Raw genomic sequence first — 14,428 nt, 5'->3', positions numbered from 1 at the left:
GGGGGAAAATGGAACCAAGTTGGAAAACACTCTTCAGGATATCATCCAGGAGAACTTCCCCAACCTAGTAGGGCAGGCCAACATTCAAATCCAGGAAATACAGAGAACGCCACAAAGATACTCCTCGAGAAGAGCAACTCCAAGACACATAATTGCCAGATTCACCAAAGTTGAAATGAAGGAAAAAATCTTAAGGGCAGCCAGAGAGAAAGGTCGGGTTACCCACAAAGGGAAGCCCATCAGACTAACAGCAGATCTCTCGGCAGAAACTCTCCAAGCCAGAAGAGAGTGGGGGCCAATATTCAACATTCTTAAAGAAAAGAATTTTAAACCCAGATTTCATATCCAGCCAAACTAAGTTTCATAAGTGAAGGAGAAATAAAATCCTTTACGGATAAGCAAATGCTTAGAGATTTTGTTACCACTAGGCCTGCCTTACAAGAGACCCTGAAGGAAGCACTAAACATGGAAAGGAACAACCGGTACCAGCCATTGCAAAAACATGCCAAAATGTAAAGACCATCGAAGCTAGGAAGAAACTGCATCAACTAACGAGCAAAATAACCAGTTAATATCATAATGGCAGGATCAAGTTCACACATAACAATCTTAACCTTAAATGTAAATGGACTAAATGCTCCAATTAAAAGACACAGACTGGCAAACTGGATAAAGAGTCAAGACCCATCAGTCTGCTGTATTCAGGAGACCCATCTCACACGCAGAGACATACATAGGCTCAAAATAAAGGGATGGAGGAAGATTTACCAAGCAAATGGAGAACAAAAAAAAAGCGGGGGTTGCAATACTAGTCTCTGATAAAACAGACTTTAAACCATCAAAGATCAAAAGAGACAAAGAAGGCCATTACATAATGGTAAAGGGATCAATTCAACAGGAAGAGCTAACTATCCTAAATATATATGCACCCAATACAGGAGCACCCAGATTCATAAAGCAAGTCCTTAGAGACTTACAAAGAGACTTAGACTCCCATACAATAATAATGGGAGACTTCAACACTCCACTGTCAACATTAGACAGATCAACGAGACAGAAAGTTAACAAGGATATCCAGGAATTGAACTCATCTCTGCAGCAAGCAGACCTAACAGACATCTATAGAACTCTCCACCCCAAATCAACAGAATATACATTCTTCTCAGCACCACATCGTACTTACTCCAACATTGACCACGTAATTGGAAGTAAAGCACTCCTCAGCAAATGTACAAGAACAGAAATTATAACAAACTGTCTCTCAGACCACAGTGCAATCAAACTAGAACTCAGGACTAAGAAACTCAATCAAAACCGCTCAACTACATGGAAACTGAACAACCTGCTCCTGAATGACTATTGGGTACATAACGAAATGAAGGCAGAAATAAAGATGTTCTTTGAAACCAATGAGAACAAAGATACAACATACCAGAATCTCTGGGACACATTTAAAGCAGTGTGTAGAGGGAAATTTATAGCACTAAATGCCCACAAGAGAAAGCAGGAAAGATCTAAAATTGACACTCTAACATCGCAATTAAAAGAACTAGAGAAGCAAGAGCAAACACATTCGAAAGCTAGCAGAAGGCAAGAATTAACTAAGATCAGAGCAGAACTGAAGGAGATAGAGACACAAAAAACCCTCCAAAAAATCAATGAATCCAGGAGTTGGTTTTTTGAAAAGATCAACAAAATTGACAGACCTCTAGCAAGACTAATAAAGAAGAAAAGAGAGAAGAATCAAATCGACGCAATTAAAAATGATAAAGGGGATATCACCACCGACCCCACAGAAATACAAACTACCATCAGAGAATACTATAAACACCTCTACGCAAATAAACTGGAAAATCTAGAAGAAATGGATAATTTCCTGGACACTTACACTCTTCCAAGACTAAACCAGGAAGAAGTTGAATCCCTGAATAGACCAATAGCAGGCTCTGAAATTGAGGCAATAATTAATAGCCTACCAACGAAAAAAAGTCCAGGACCAGATGGATTCACAGCTGAATTCTACCAGAGGTACAAGGAGGAGTTGGTACCATTCCTTCTGAAACTATTCCAATCAATAGAAAAAGAGGGAATCCTTCCTAACTCATTTTATGAGGCCAACATCATCCTGATACCAAAGCCTGGCAGAGACACAACAAAAAAAGAGAATTTTAGACCAATATCCCTGATGAACATCAATGCAAAATCCTCAATAAAATACTGGCAAACCGGATTCTGCAACACATCAAAAAGCTTATCCACCATGATCAAGTGGGCTTCATCCCTGGGATGCAAGGCTGGTTCAACATTCGCAAATCAATAAACATAATCCAGCATATAAACAGAACCAAAGACAAGAACCACATGATTATCTCAATAGATGCAGAAAAGGCTTTTGACAAAATTCAACAGCCCTTCATGCTAAAAACGCTCAATAAATTTGGTATTGATGGAATGTACCTCAAAATAATAAGAGCTATTTATGACAAACCCACAGCCAATATCATACTGAATGGGCAAAAACTGGAAAAATTCCTTTTGAAAACTGGCATAAGACAGGGATGCCCTCTCTCACCACTCCTATTCAACATAGTGTTGGAAGTTCTGGCTAGGGCAATCAAGCAAGAGAAAGAAATCAAGGGTATTCAGTTAGGAAAAGAAGAAGTCAAATTGTCCCTGTTTGCAGATGACATGATTGTATATTTAGAAAACCCCATTGTCTCAGCCGAAAATCTCCTTAAGCTGATAAGCAACTTCAGCAAAGTCTCAGGATACAAAATTAATGTGCAAAAATCACAAGCATTCTTATACACCAGTAACAGACAAACAGAGAGCCAAATCAGGAATGAACTTCCATTCACAATTGCTTCAAAGAGAATAAAATACCTAGGAATCCAACTTACAAGGGATGTAAAGGACCTCTTCAAGGAGAACTACAAACCACTGCTCAGTGAAATAAAAGAGGACACAAACAAATGGAAGAACATACCATGCTCATTGATAGGAAGAATCAATATTGTGAGAATGGCCATACTGCCCAAGGTAATTTATAGATTCAATGCCATCCCCATCAAGCTACCAATGAGTTTCTTCACAGAATTGGAAAAAACTGCTTTAAAGTTCATATGGAACCAAAAAAGAGCCCGCGTCTCCAAGACAATCCTAAGTCAAAGGAACAAAGCTGGAGGCATCACACTACCTGACTTCAAACTATACTACAAGGCTACAGTAACCAAAACAGCATGGTACTGGTACCAAAACAGAGATATAGACCAATGGAACAGAACAGAGTCCTCAGAAATAATACCACACATCTACAGCCATCTGATCTTTGACACACCTGAGAGAAACAAGAAATGGGGAAAGGATTCCCTATTTAATAAATGGTGCTGGGAAAATTGGCTAGCCATAAGTAGAAAGCTGAAACTGGATCCTTTCCTTACTCCTTATACGAAAATTAATTCAAGATGGATTAGAGACTTAAATGTTAGACCTAATACCATAAAAATCCTAGAGGAAAACCTAGGTAGTACCATTCAGGACATAGGCATGGGCAAAGACTTCATGTCTAAAACACCAAAAGCAACGGCAACATAAGCCAAAATTGACAAATGGGATCTCATTAAACTAAAGAGCTTCTGCACAGTGAAAGAAACTACCATCAGAGTGAACAGGCAACCTACAGAATGGGAGAAAATTTTTGCAATCTACTCATCTGACAAAGGGCTAATATCCAGAACCTACAAAGAACTCAAACAAATTTACAAGAAAAAAACAAACAACCCCATCAAAAAGTGGGCAAAGAATATGAACAGACAGTTCTCAAAAGAAGACATTCATACAGCCAACAGACACCTGAAAAAATGCTCATCATCACTGACCATCAGGGAAATGCAAACCAAAACCACAATGAGATACCATCTCACACCAGTTAGAATGGCAATCATTAAAAAGTCAGGAAACAACAGATGCTGGAGAGGATGTGGAGAATTAGGAACACTTTTACACTGTTGGTGGGATTGTAAACTAGTTCAACCATTATGGAAAACAGTATGGCGATTCCTCAAGGATCTAGAACTAGATGTACCATAGGACCCAGCCATCCCATTACTGGGTATATACCCAAAGGATTATAAATTATGCTGCTATAAAGACACATGCACACGTATGTTTATTGCAGCACTATTCACAATAGCAAAGACTTGGAATCAACCCAAATGTCCATCAGTGACAGATTGGATCAAGAAAATGTGGCACATATACACCATGGAATACTATGCAACCATAAAAAAGGATGAGTTTGTGTCCTTTGTAGGGACATGGATGCAGCTGGAAACCATCATTCTCAGCAAACTATCACAAGAACAGAAAACCAAACACCGCATGTTCTCACTCATAGGTGGGAACTGAACAATGAGATCACTTGGACTCAGGAAGGGGAACATCACACACCGGGGCCTATCATGGGGAGGGGGGAGGGGGGAGTGGGGAGGGATTGCATTGGGAGTTATACCTGATGTAAATGACGAGTTGATGGGTGCAGCACACCAACATGGCACAAATATACATATGTAACAAACCTGCACGTTATGCACATGTACCCTACAACTTAAAGTATAATAATAATAAATAAATTAAAAAAAAAAAAAAGAAAAATCCGAAAAAAAAAAACATTTAAATGTGCAAAAGATGTTAGTCTCTGATATGCTAATGAATATGGGTATTATTATTTAATATTTTAACTTTAATTTTAGGTTCAGGGGTATATGTGCAGGTTTGTTTTACAGGTAAACTCATGACTTAGGGGTCTAGTATATAGTTTATTTAATCCCCCAGGTACTAAACATAGTACCCCGTAGTTTTGTTTTGTTTTGTTTTCCTGAAGTTCTCCCTCCTCCCGCTCTCCACCCTCAAGTAGGCCCCAGTGTCTGTTGCTCTCCACTTTCTGTCGATGCGTTCTCATTATTTAGCTTCTACTTATAAGTGAGAACATGCAGTATTTGCTTTTCTGTTCCTGTGTTAGTTTGCCAAGAATAATGGCCTCCAGTTCCATCCATGTTCCTGCAAAGGATATGATCTCGTTCTTTTGAATATACATATCAAACAGGTCGAGCATCATTTGTTGAAAAGACATCTCTCCACTGAATTTCTTTGAAACTTAATCATGGAAATTGTGGAAAAATTTTTTTTAATATTATAGCTGGTGTGATTTTTTTAAGCCAATAATTTTTTAAGCCAATATTTAAAAGTCAAATGTCATGAAAAAATTCAGATAACTATGTTAAAAACAAGTTTTACAACAGCAAGCCCACCTAAATACAGAAGACTCCAGGTGAATATTACTACCCCATTTAAAGGGGACATGCATCCTTCTGATTGCCTAGTTATCATCACTCTTTATTGTCTCTTGATACTAGTGGCAAGAACCAGTTTTAATTTCATATGATGCCTTTTTTTCTTAGAGTAGAATAACATTTTTAAAGAAATATGTCTAACATATAGTTCTTTCCAAAATAGAAACTTGAGCCTAACAGACTGTAAATATTTGACATTTCAGTAGAATTGAGAGAGGCAATTGTTTGTTGTTGAAAAAAAACAATAGTTCTACATATTCAATATGCAAATAATATCTATGTAATTTCTTTTTACTGTAGTAGGAATACTTAACATGAGAGCTATCCTCTATAATTTTTAAGTACACAATACAGTATTGCTAACCCTAGGCATAACTGAAACTATACCCATTGAACAACTCTGCATTTCCCCTCCTGCCTCTGGTGACTACTATTCTACTCTCTATTTCTGTGAATTAGACTATTTTACATATCTCATATAACTGAAATCATGTGGTGTTTATCTGTCCTGCAGGTTCCTGCAGATGTCCTGCAGGTTCAGCCAGTTTGTCACGTATGACAGGATTTCCTTCTTTCTAAAGACTAAATAATATTCCATTGTTTGTATATGCGACATTTTATATATTCAGTAATCCATCAATTGACATTTAGGTTTTTCCACATCTTGGTTACTGTGCATAATGCTGAAATGAACATGGGAGTGTACATATATTTTCAAGATCCTGATTTTAATTCTTTTATATATACTGAGGATGTACTCAGATATGAGATTGCTGGATCATATGATGTTCTATTTTCAATTTTTTGAGGAATCTCCATATTGTTTTTCACAGTGGCTACCCCGTTTTACATTCCCACTGACACTATACAAGAGTTCTAAATTCTTACATCTTTGCCAATACTTTTCTTTTTTTTTCTTTTTGATAATAGCCATCCTAAAAAGTGTAAGATAATATTTCATTGTGGGTTTGATTTGCATTTCTCTGATCATTACTGATGTTGAGCATATTTTAACATACCTATTGGCATTTGTATGTCTTCATTTGAAAAATGCCTATTCACATCATCTGTCCAAGAGTTTTTTTTTTTAATTTTTGTTTTTGTATTGAGTTGTATAAATTCCCAATATATTTTGGGTATTTACACCTTATCAGATACATGGTTTGGAACTATTTACCCGTTATCAGATATATGGTTTGGAACTATTATAGTTTCTCCCATTCTGTAGGTTGCCTCTTCACTCTGTTTTCTTGACTATGCAGAAGCTTTTTGGTTCAAAAGACTCCTACTTGTCTGTTTTTGCTTTTGTTGCTTATGCTTTGGTTTCAAAATAGAAAAAAAAAAAAAAATCATTGTCAAAACCAATTTCTCTTCTTTTCCTGGTAATTCCATAATGCATGAATTGACTTCTTTGTGGTTTCCCATAAATCTTTTAAGCTTTTGTTACTCTTTGTTACTTTATTTGATTTTATTGTTATTCCTCTGATGGATAATTTCAAATGACCTGTCTTAGACTTTACTAATTCTTTCTTCTCTTTGATTAAGCCTATTGTTGAACCCCTCTGGTTAATATTTTAGTTTGTTTATTGTATTTTTAGCTCCCAAATTGATTTGTTCCTCTTTTATAGTTTTTTGTCTCCTTATCAGTATTTTCATTTTGTTCATGTGTTTTCTTATTTTGTTTAGTTGTTTATATGTGTTATCTTGTTACTCACTGAGATTCACTAAGATGATTGTTTTGAATTCTTTGTCAATTAATTCATGAGTATCCATTTCTTTAGAGTTGGTTATTCAAGATTTATTTTGTTCCTTTGATTGTATTATATTTTCTTATTTCTCAAGTTCCTTGTATCTTTGTGTCACTTTCTGTGCATTTGAAATAGAAAGCCACTTCTTACAGTCTTACTGACAGGGAAAGATGTTTACCATTCAGCTTTTCAAGGGATTCTGGGAATCTCTAGAACCTTTTTTATAGATGGGTCTTGTCTGGATTTGTGCATGTGGATTTATAATGAGAGATTTTCTGGTTGTTTTTGGTCTTCTTCCTCCTCCTCCTCTCCTCCTCCTTCTTCTTTTCTCCTTCTCCTCCTTCTTTTCTTCTAAAACCTATAATCTCTTATTCCCTCTAATGTCTGATGAAAGTACTACTGTCTGAGACGTTGGAGGCATGCTGTACTCCTCTTCTTCCCTCCCTGTGGAGAAGCCTCAAGTTACATGTCTTCATCCAATCTTGCAGAGCTCTGTCTAATGCAGCAAGATGCCTACCTGTTTACTTTGTTCCTAGCTGTCTCCAGGCATCCAAACTGTGCCTGTCCATCAGTACTAAGGGTGAGGTGAGAGAGAAACTAGTTCCTTGGAAAACACACCAAATGACCAGAATGTTGAAGACATATTTCACTTCTCTTCTTTCTTCCTTGTCCAGAAGCCTCATGTTCTTCACCTTCTCCCCTTTCTTGCACAGCCATGTTGGATGCACTAAGCCACCCACTCCTTTCCTCTCTCCTTAGCTGTTACTGGACATCCAAACTATGCCAGTTTCATCAGCACTCCAGATGAGGCAAGACAGAAGCCAGTTCCTCCCTCGGGCAGAGTACCAAAAGCCTGGAGACATTAGATGCATACGTCCTTCTCTTTTTCCATCAGGAAGAAGTTACAAGACAAGATGATTTCACTGGGAGCTGAGTTTTGCCAGATTTGGGGAAATACTGATGCAGGTAAAGCGAAATTTCTCTTCTTACCAATTTCAATGTAGTTGTAATTAATGTTGTGGTTGTCCAGGCTACTGCAACTTCTTAACAAAATTCTGGACTTCTTTAAAGGGTGTTTTGGTTTGTATGTTATTTTTAAATCAGTTTTTCTGTGAGGGGTAAAGCCTGGGAATTCTTATTCTGCTGTCTTTCTTATGTTCTCCACAAAATAATCTTAATCAACATATTTTATTTAATATGCTTTTCTTCTTATTCAGTTTAAAACTTTTTTGCCCTTTATATATTTTTTTATTTCTTGTTTTCATATTTGAGTGATCTACTTTAAAGCCCATTAATGCATTAGAGCTAATGGATGTTGTATGCAAATAAAATATATTATTATATGCATCTGCTTTCTATTTTTTTTTCCCCTCAGGATGTTTGACATTTTCAAGTAAAATTTTTCCCTAAAATCAGATGTAAAATCAAGGCATAGAAATACAATACTAGTATGCAAATTATTTATAAATATAATAAGAAATGGGTAACAAAAAGAATAAGCATAAGCAATAAATTAAGTAAACTATAATAACTAAGAGATGGAAAAATTTTCTTCTAATTATAGTTCTCTAATTATAATGTTTTGCTAAAGGTAATGCTATTAGAATTTTAAAAGCTGAAATCAGTGGCACATAATGTCAATAAATTATTTTGCTTAAACCCCAGAACATCATTTATTGAAGGCTGATACTCATGGATAGAAGAGTTAAAGTGCAAATATATGCACCCTTCTATATGGATTCTGCAGAAAGATATGCTTGGGTCATGACTCAGGTGAATTTACTATGAAACTTTGTCTTTGGTAAAGCATCTTATTCTTGGCTGTTCTATATATATATATATATATATATATTATAAAGTTTGGGAGTGGCCTTGCTATTAAAGAATAAATTATTTATTTGGTTCTAGCTGTTTACAAAGTTGTTGGTGACTAATTGCTGGAAAGAAGCTGGGACGTTCTGTGGTCCCTCCATTTTATATCCCCTCCCTTTGGTTCTGTAGGAAATTGAGTTCAGGAAAGCTACTACGAATGGAGTAAAAATCTTACTTTTTATGCATATATATATTTTTTCCAGACAATTTGGAGAGAACTCCCTGAAACATTCACTGTGCAATTCTACTTTTTTGAATACTTACTATAATTAAAGTTAATTTCTGATTTACATAAAGACCGATCAGCACGCTAGAGAATTTCTGCTTCATGTAGTTATTCAAGAAAACAGGACTATGGAAGCTTTACCATCTTCACTTTGTGGATTTCGTATCTATTTCTACCTGGAATAGAAGAAAAAGATACAGTAAAAAATTGTAAAAGGGGTTTTCATAGGCAATGACTTCAAGTGTAGCATATTACTTCTACTTACATTCCATTGTCTGGATGTGGAATTTACTCATATGTGTACACTTAACAGCAAGAAAGATATAGCTAGTTCCCTTAAGAAAAGAGAGAGGTATTCACGCAATAGCTCGATAATTTCTGTCACAATGAAAGTAAGATATGCATTACAAAGTTGTTTTATTCTATTTTCAAATAATTCTCATTTTAAATTGGTTGCTGAGACATTTCCTTGGAGCATAGTAACAGTTTCAACAGTTTCCTACTCACTCAACATAATTTCCATAATGCAAATGAGAGAAAATAACTGGTAAATATAGGTTATAGTGTTACTCGTTAAAAGTGTTTTCCACATACAAAATTTTATTTGCATATGGTGTCCTTTGAAAAAGGAGCACTTAAGATTTTTTTATCTCTTAAAGTTAGGCATTTACATCTAGTTAAATTCAAATTGTGATATATTTTGTATAACAGCTTCAAAATTTATATCAGTATAAAAACAATTTCAGTTAAAAATCTACTGCATATTCACCACCTTAGGTCTACTCTATACAAGAAATGACACAAAAAATTACTCTAGAGTTTGAAACTTTCAGAAAGATTTTTGTTTTCAATCACATGCAGAGGGTTTAAATAATGAAAAAACCATGCTGTAATTGATTATAATGTTTCTGAAACAATAACAGCAAAAGCACAATTTAAGAAGAAAAAAAGATAAGAAAAAATTTATTAACAACTAACAATAACCAATAAGAGATTAAGAAATACATTCATTTAAAATGTAATTATTTGGAGTGCTTAACACAAACTATAGTTCATGAACTTGTACCTACCTAGACATGATTTATAATATTCTTTAATTTTCAAAATATGTTTCAAAATGTATTACTTAGACAAATGTGAGCTCTCATTTGATGAGAAAGACAGACACTTGTAGCTAAAAAAATTCATTTAAAGAGCATATGCATTTCCATATATTAAACAGTGAAAGGCATAACAGAGGAACTTTGCCACTTTACATGAAACATTTTGTTTCTAAACGTTTGAAAAGATTGAATTGGGAGATAAAATTCAAGTTGAGATTTGGGTGGGGACACCGCCAAATCATATCAGTAACTTTATGTAAATTATTTATATTGATCATTCTTTTGTATCCAAATATATAAACACATAAGTAATATATGTTCTGTCCAGGGTTTGTGTGTGTGTGTGATATTCACTGTGAAAACCTGGTAGAGATTGAGAGGCAGAAATCCCAAGAGAGTGAGGAACCACCTATGACTGTCTCCCTGGAGTTTTTAAGTCTCAGAGTTGTCCACACTGAACCCACAGCAATTCATAAATCATGGTTCATGTTTTTCCACCTAGGCACGGGTTTCTTTGGACATTGCTGCTCTGGTATGTTATGATTATCTGTATTCACCTGTTGCTGTCTCCAATTTAGAGGACAGCTGTTTGACTTGTCACCTCACTGCTTTTAGGGTCTAAGAAAACTCATTAATTTATCAATGTCTTCAGTTTTTTACTCGTTTGGACAGAATGATGACTTCCATGCTTCTTACATGCTGGACTGAAAACTGAAAACCATATGTGTTTTTTCAAAGGATAACTCTTTGTGAAAATTATTTAACTAGCACGACCTACTGTCTGTGTAAATATCGCATATATTTACTTTATACAGTCTTCCTTACTCAGAATGAAAATCTAAAATATTTATGGTGCTCTACATCAATTCATCACTTCTGTCAGTAAGAGAGAAAGCGAGAAAGAGAGAGAAATAAAGACACATAGGCGCACACACACACACACACACACACTCATAGAAATAGTTAGAAAGGTTGAGACATGGTAAATGTATCTAAAACCCAGTATATTTGACCAGTTTTTAGGAAAAAACATAAAAAAATAAACTTATAAACAATTTTTATATATACATATATATGTGTGTGTGTGTATATATATGTTTAAATTATAATTGGTTACATAATATAAATATCTAATAGATGCCACTGCATTTCTTTTTAGGGATAGAAACGGTGATCTTCCTGAAAATTGGATATATTATACCCATTGAAAATTTGACTTATAGCTCAACCTCAATTTTTTTTTTTTACTCCTCACACAAAATTCTACAGATAATTTTTCACCATTACCCAAAATTGAAATACCCTTCAATAATTACATAGCTTAGAAAACATTCTTTTAACTTTTATAACAACCTTCCATCACTCATTTTTCTTGCAAACTCCTACTCCAGGCCAAGATCATTTGTCATTCCTTTCTCATAATCATCTTCCACAACCATGCTTTAATTTACCTCGTTTTTAACCCTTAACACATTGTTAAAACAAGTGTATTAAACACATAGTTTAATAAACTCAATTTGTAACCTTTAACACATTGATTTATTTTGTTTGTGTGTATGATTTAACAAATATACTCTGAGACCTTAAAGGTAAAGAAACATTTTATTCATCTTCAGATTTATATGTAGGATGCAGAATCAGTGAATTTTGTTAGAAAATGACTTGAATACTGTATTTTAGTTTAAATAGCAGCTCTTCAGAGAAAAGAAGTGAATTTAATAGATACATTAAATAAAAATTAAATTAGTTATTGTCTAGACTTCTTTATATATTCCCATCATGTTTAGTACAATGATAATCTATGATTGTTGTCATCATTTTTGTCATTTCCACAGGCATATGGTCTTTGTGAGTGAACATACAATTATATCATAGGTTCTTTTTTACAAGTTTTTCTCTGTGTTTCAAAGTTGTAGAGTTAATTGGAAAATCCTTCCCTGAGCACTAATTATACCACATTCATATACTCAATACATCAAAAATCACATTAGATTTTAATTCTTCATTTGAATGTCTATTTCTCTACTGGATTAAATTTTTTCAAAGAAAGTCAGTGTCATTTTTTTTCTTTAGTTCTCAGAAACTACCTGGAATAATGTAATCTCTCATAAAATGATTTTTAAATGAATGAAATCATGAATAAGTAAATGAACGAATATTCTTGAATTACCTCTTAAGATTTCCATTTTTGAGTCACTAAACTTACATGCTAAAGAAAATGTGGTTCCAAATTGTCACTTTAGAGAACATTATAAGACTATAGCAAAGACATTTACTATAATCAATTTATTGTCTTCTAAGTATAGACTGTTACTTATACATTTTTTATGAAAAAAGTCTATTTTTGAGAAAATAATGTTGACTTTTAAATGTGTTATTTACCCATATAAAAATTGTAGCTTTTTATTTTACGTGTATGCATGTATGTGCATGTGTTGAGAGAAAGAGACAGAAAAACAGATAAACAGAAATTATTGTAACAGATAGAAAGACACTGAAACCAGAATTTAAAATTCAATAAAATACAGACTGACTACCTAACTATGAAGAGAGGCAAGGGTGAAGGTTGTAACGCTGTATACAGATGACATGGGCATTTAAACAAAGGCCAAGGGGAGTTAGGAGAAAAACAACACTACCACAAATGGATGTTTTGGGGAAGGAGGAAAATGTCTCCTAAGGCAAGGAGATTGTGCATGGATTCTGGAAAGAGCATGAGGATACAGAATAATATTTTTTCTGTGTTCACCATAGAATGGGGCTTCAGAGGACAATAGATATTCAGATGGAGATTGGAAAGTCAGGATTGAAAAGTCGGTGAGATAAAAATTTAATCCATAGAAGAATCATAGTATTTGAAAGAATACCTAATTGGAGAGTATTTTGTGAGAAGAATGATAGAGATTAATGGAATTGTGCAATCAATGAGTGTTAATGTTTCATCTGCATGAACATATGGTCAGAAAATGTTGAAGACAGATCCTATTAACAAGTCTGCAATGTCTGTTAATGGTAGCAAGTAGAATCATGATGCAGTGATTTTTATTTTCCCTGAAGGAATTTCTCCCCAGGTGGTTTGGGTAGAGTTCAAAATAGATCTTAAAATTAAACGTGTGCTGACAAAAATTGCATCATATTTTAAAGTTCTCATTTGAGTTTTTTCAGCCATTAATAACCTTTTATCAAGAACAATGTTCACACATGATGTGGTTCAAGTTTTGCTTCCATTTATCTTCCACAAAAACTATTTAAAAAAACTAGATGTTTAAGTATGACACACTTCTGCCGAAAGAAATTTATAACTACTAATGCTAACCATGTGAACATTGACAATTGCTGTATAAACATTATTTTATTATTCTTTCTATTACTGCAAGAAAGAAGCCAGTCTAAAGAAAAACTACATGCTACATTATGCTAATATGACTTCCATGAAAAAACAAAATTACAGCGATGGTAAACAGATTGAGAGTTGCCAGGGTTTAAGGGTTGAAGTGCGAGGCAGTTAAATAACTGAAACACAGGGAATTTTTAGGATAATGTAATTATTGTGTTTGATACATAATGGTAAATACGAAGCATTAAGTATTTTTAAAATACATAAAATTGTACAGCACAATGAGTACACTTTAATGTATGCAATTAAAAAAAATTTAGGTAGTCGGTGGAACCGAAATGGAATTCAAAATTTGTCAAGAGAATGTAAATGTAATATAACTGTATGAAATCAGTAAAATGAGGGATAAGGTGTTGATGTTAGTAGCTTTGAAAGTGAGTAGAATCTATAAGACTAAAGGCAATGGGAGCTTTAGATAAGCACTGTATGCTAGTTGATCAAACTATTCCCTATAAGGGTAGAGATCAACAATTTTACAAACATTATACATGTATACAGGCATTGGTCAGTTTAGCAAATGGATGGCAGATGTTGGAAGCCATATTTCTTACATTTAGAATGGGAAGTTACAAATAATCAATGGGAAGTGACTAGAATGATAATCCATGTGGTAATAGATTAGAGATATCATTATAAATTCACGTTAAATTTAATATAGACATAGTTACATACAGAAATATTTATAGATGCTTGTATATATACAGACATATATATGTATACATATATATACA

At 34.2% G+C, this 14,428-nt stretch overlaps 1 long non-coding RNA gene across 1 annotated transcript in view; it reads left to right on the top strand.

Moving 5' to 3' along the window:
• Positions 1 to 7,714: 7,714 nt before the first annotated feature.
• LOC126955610 (uncharacterized) overlaps positions 7,715 to 14,428 on the top strand; it is a 58,214-nt gene continuing 51,500 nt past the window's right edge. The window contains exon 1 of the long non-coding RNA XR_007725999.1: positions 7,715 to 8,065. This is a non-coding gene — a long non-coding RNA (uncharacterized LOC126955610). The remainder of the gene's footprint in view (positions 8,066 to 14,428) is intronic.

Source organism: Macaca thibetana, chromosome 5 (genome assembly GCF_024542745.1).
Source record: "Macaca thibetana thibetana isolate TM-01 chromosome 5, ASM2454274v1, whole genome shotgun sequence".
NCBI lineage: Eukaryota > Metazoa > Chordata > Mammalia > Primates > Cercopithecidae > Macaca > Macaca thibetana.
This window is presented reverse-complemented; position numbering and strand designations above follow the sequence as displayed.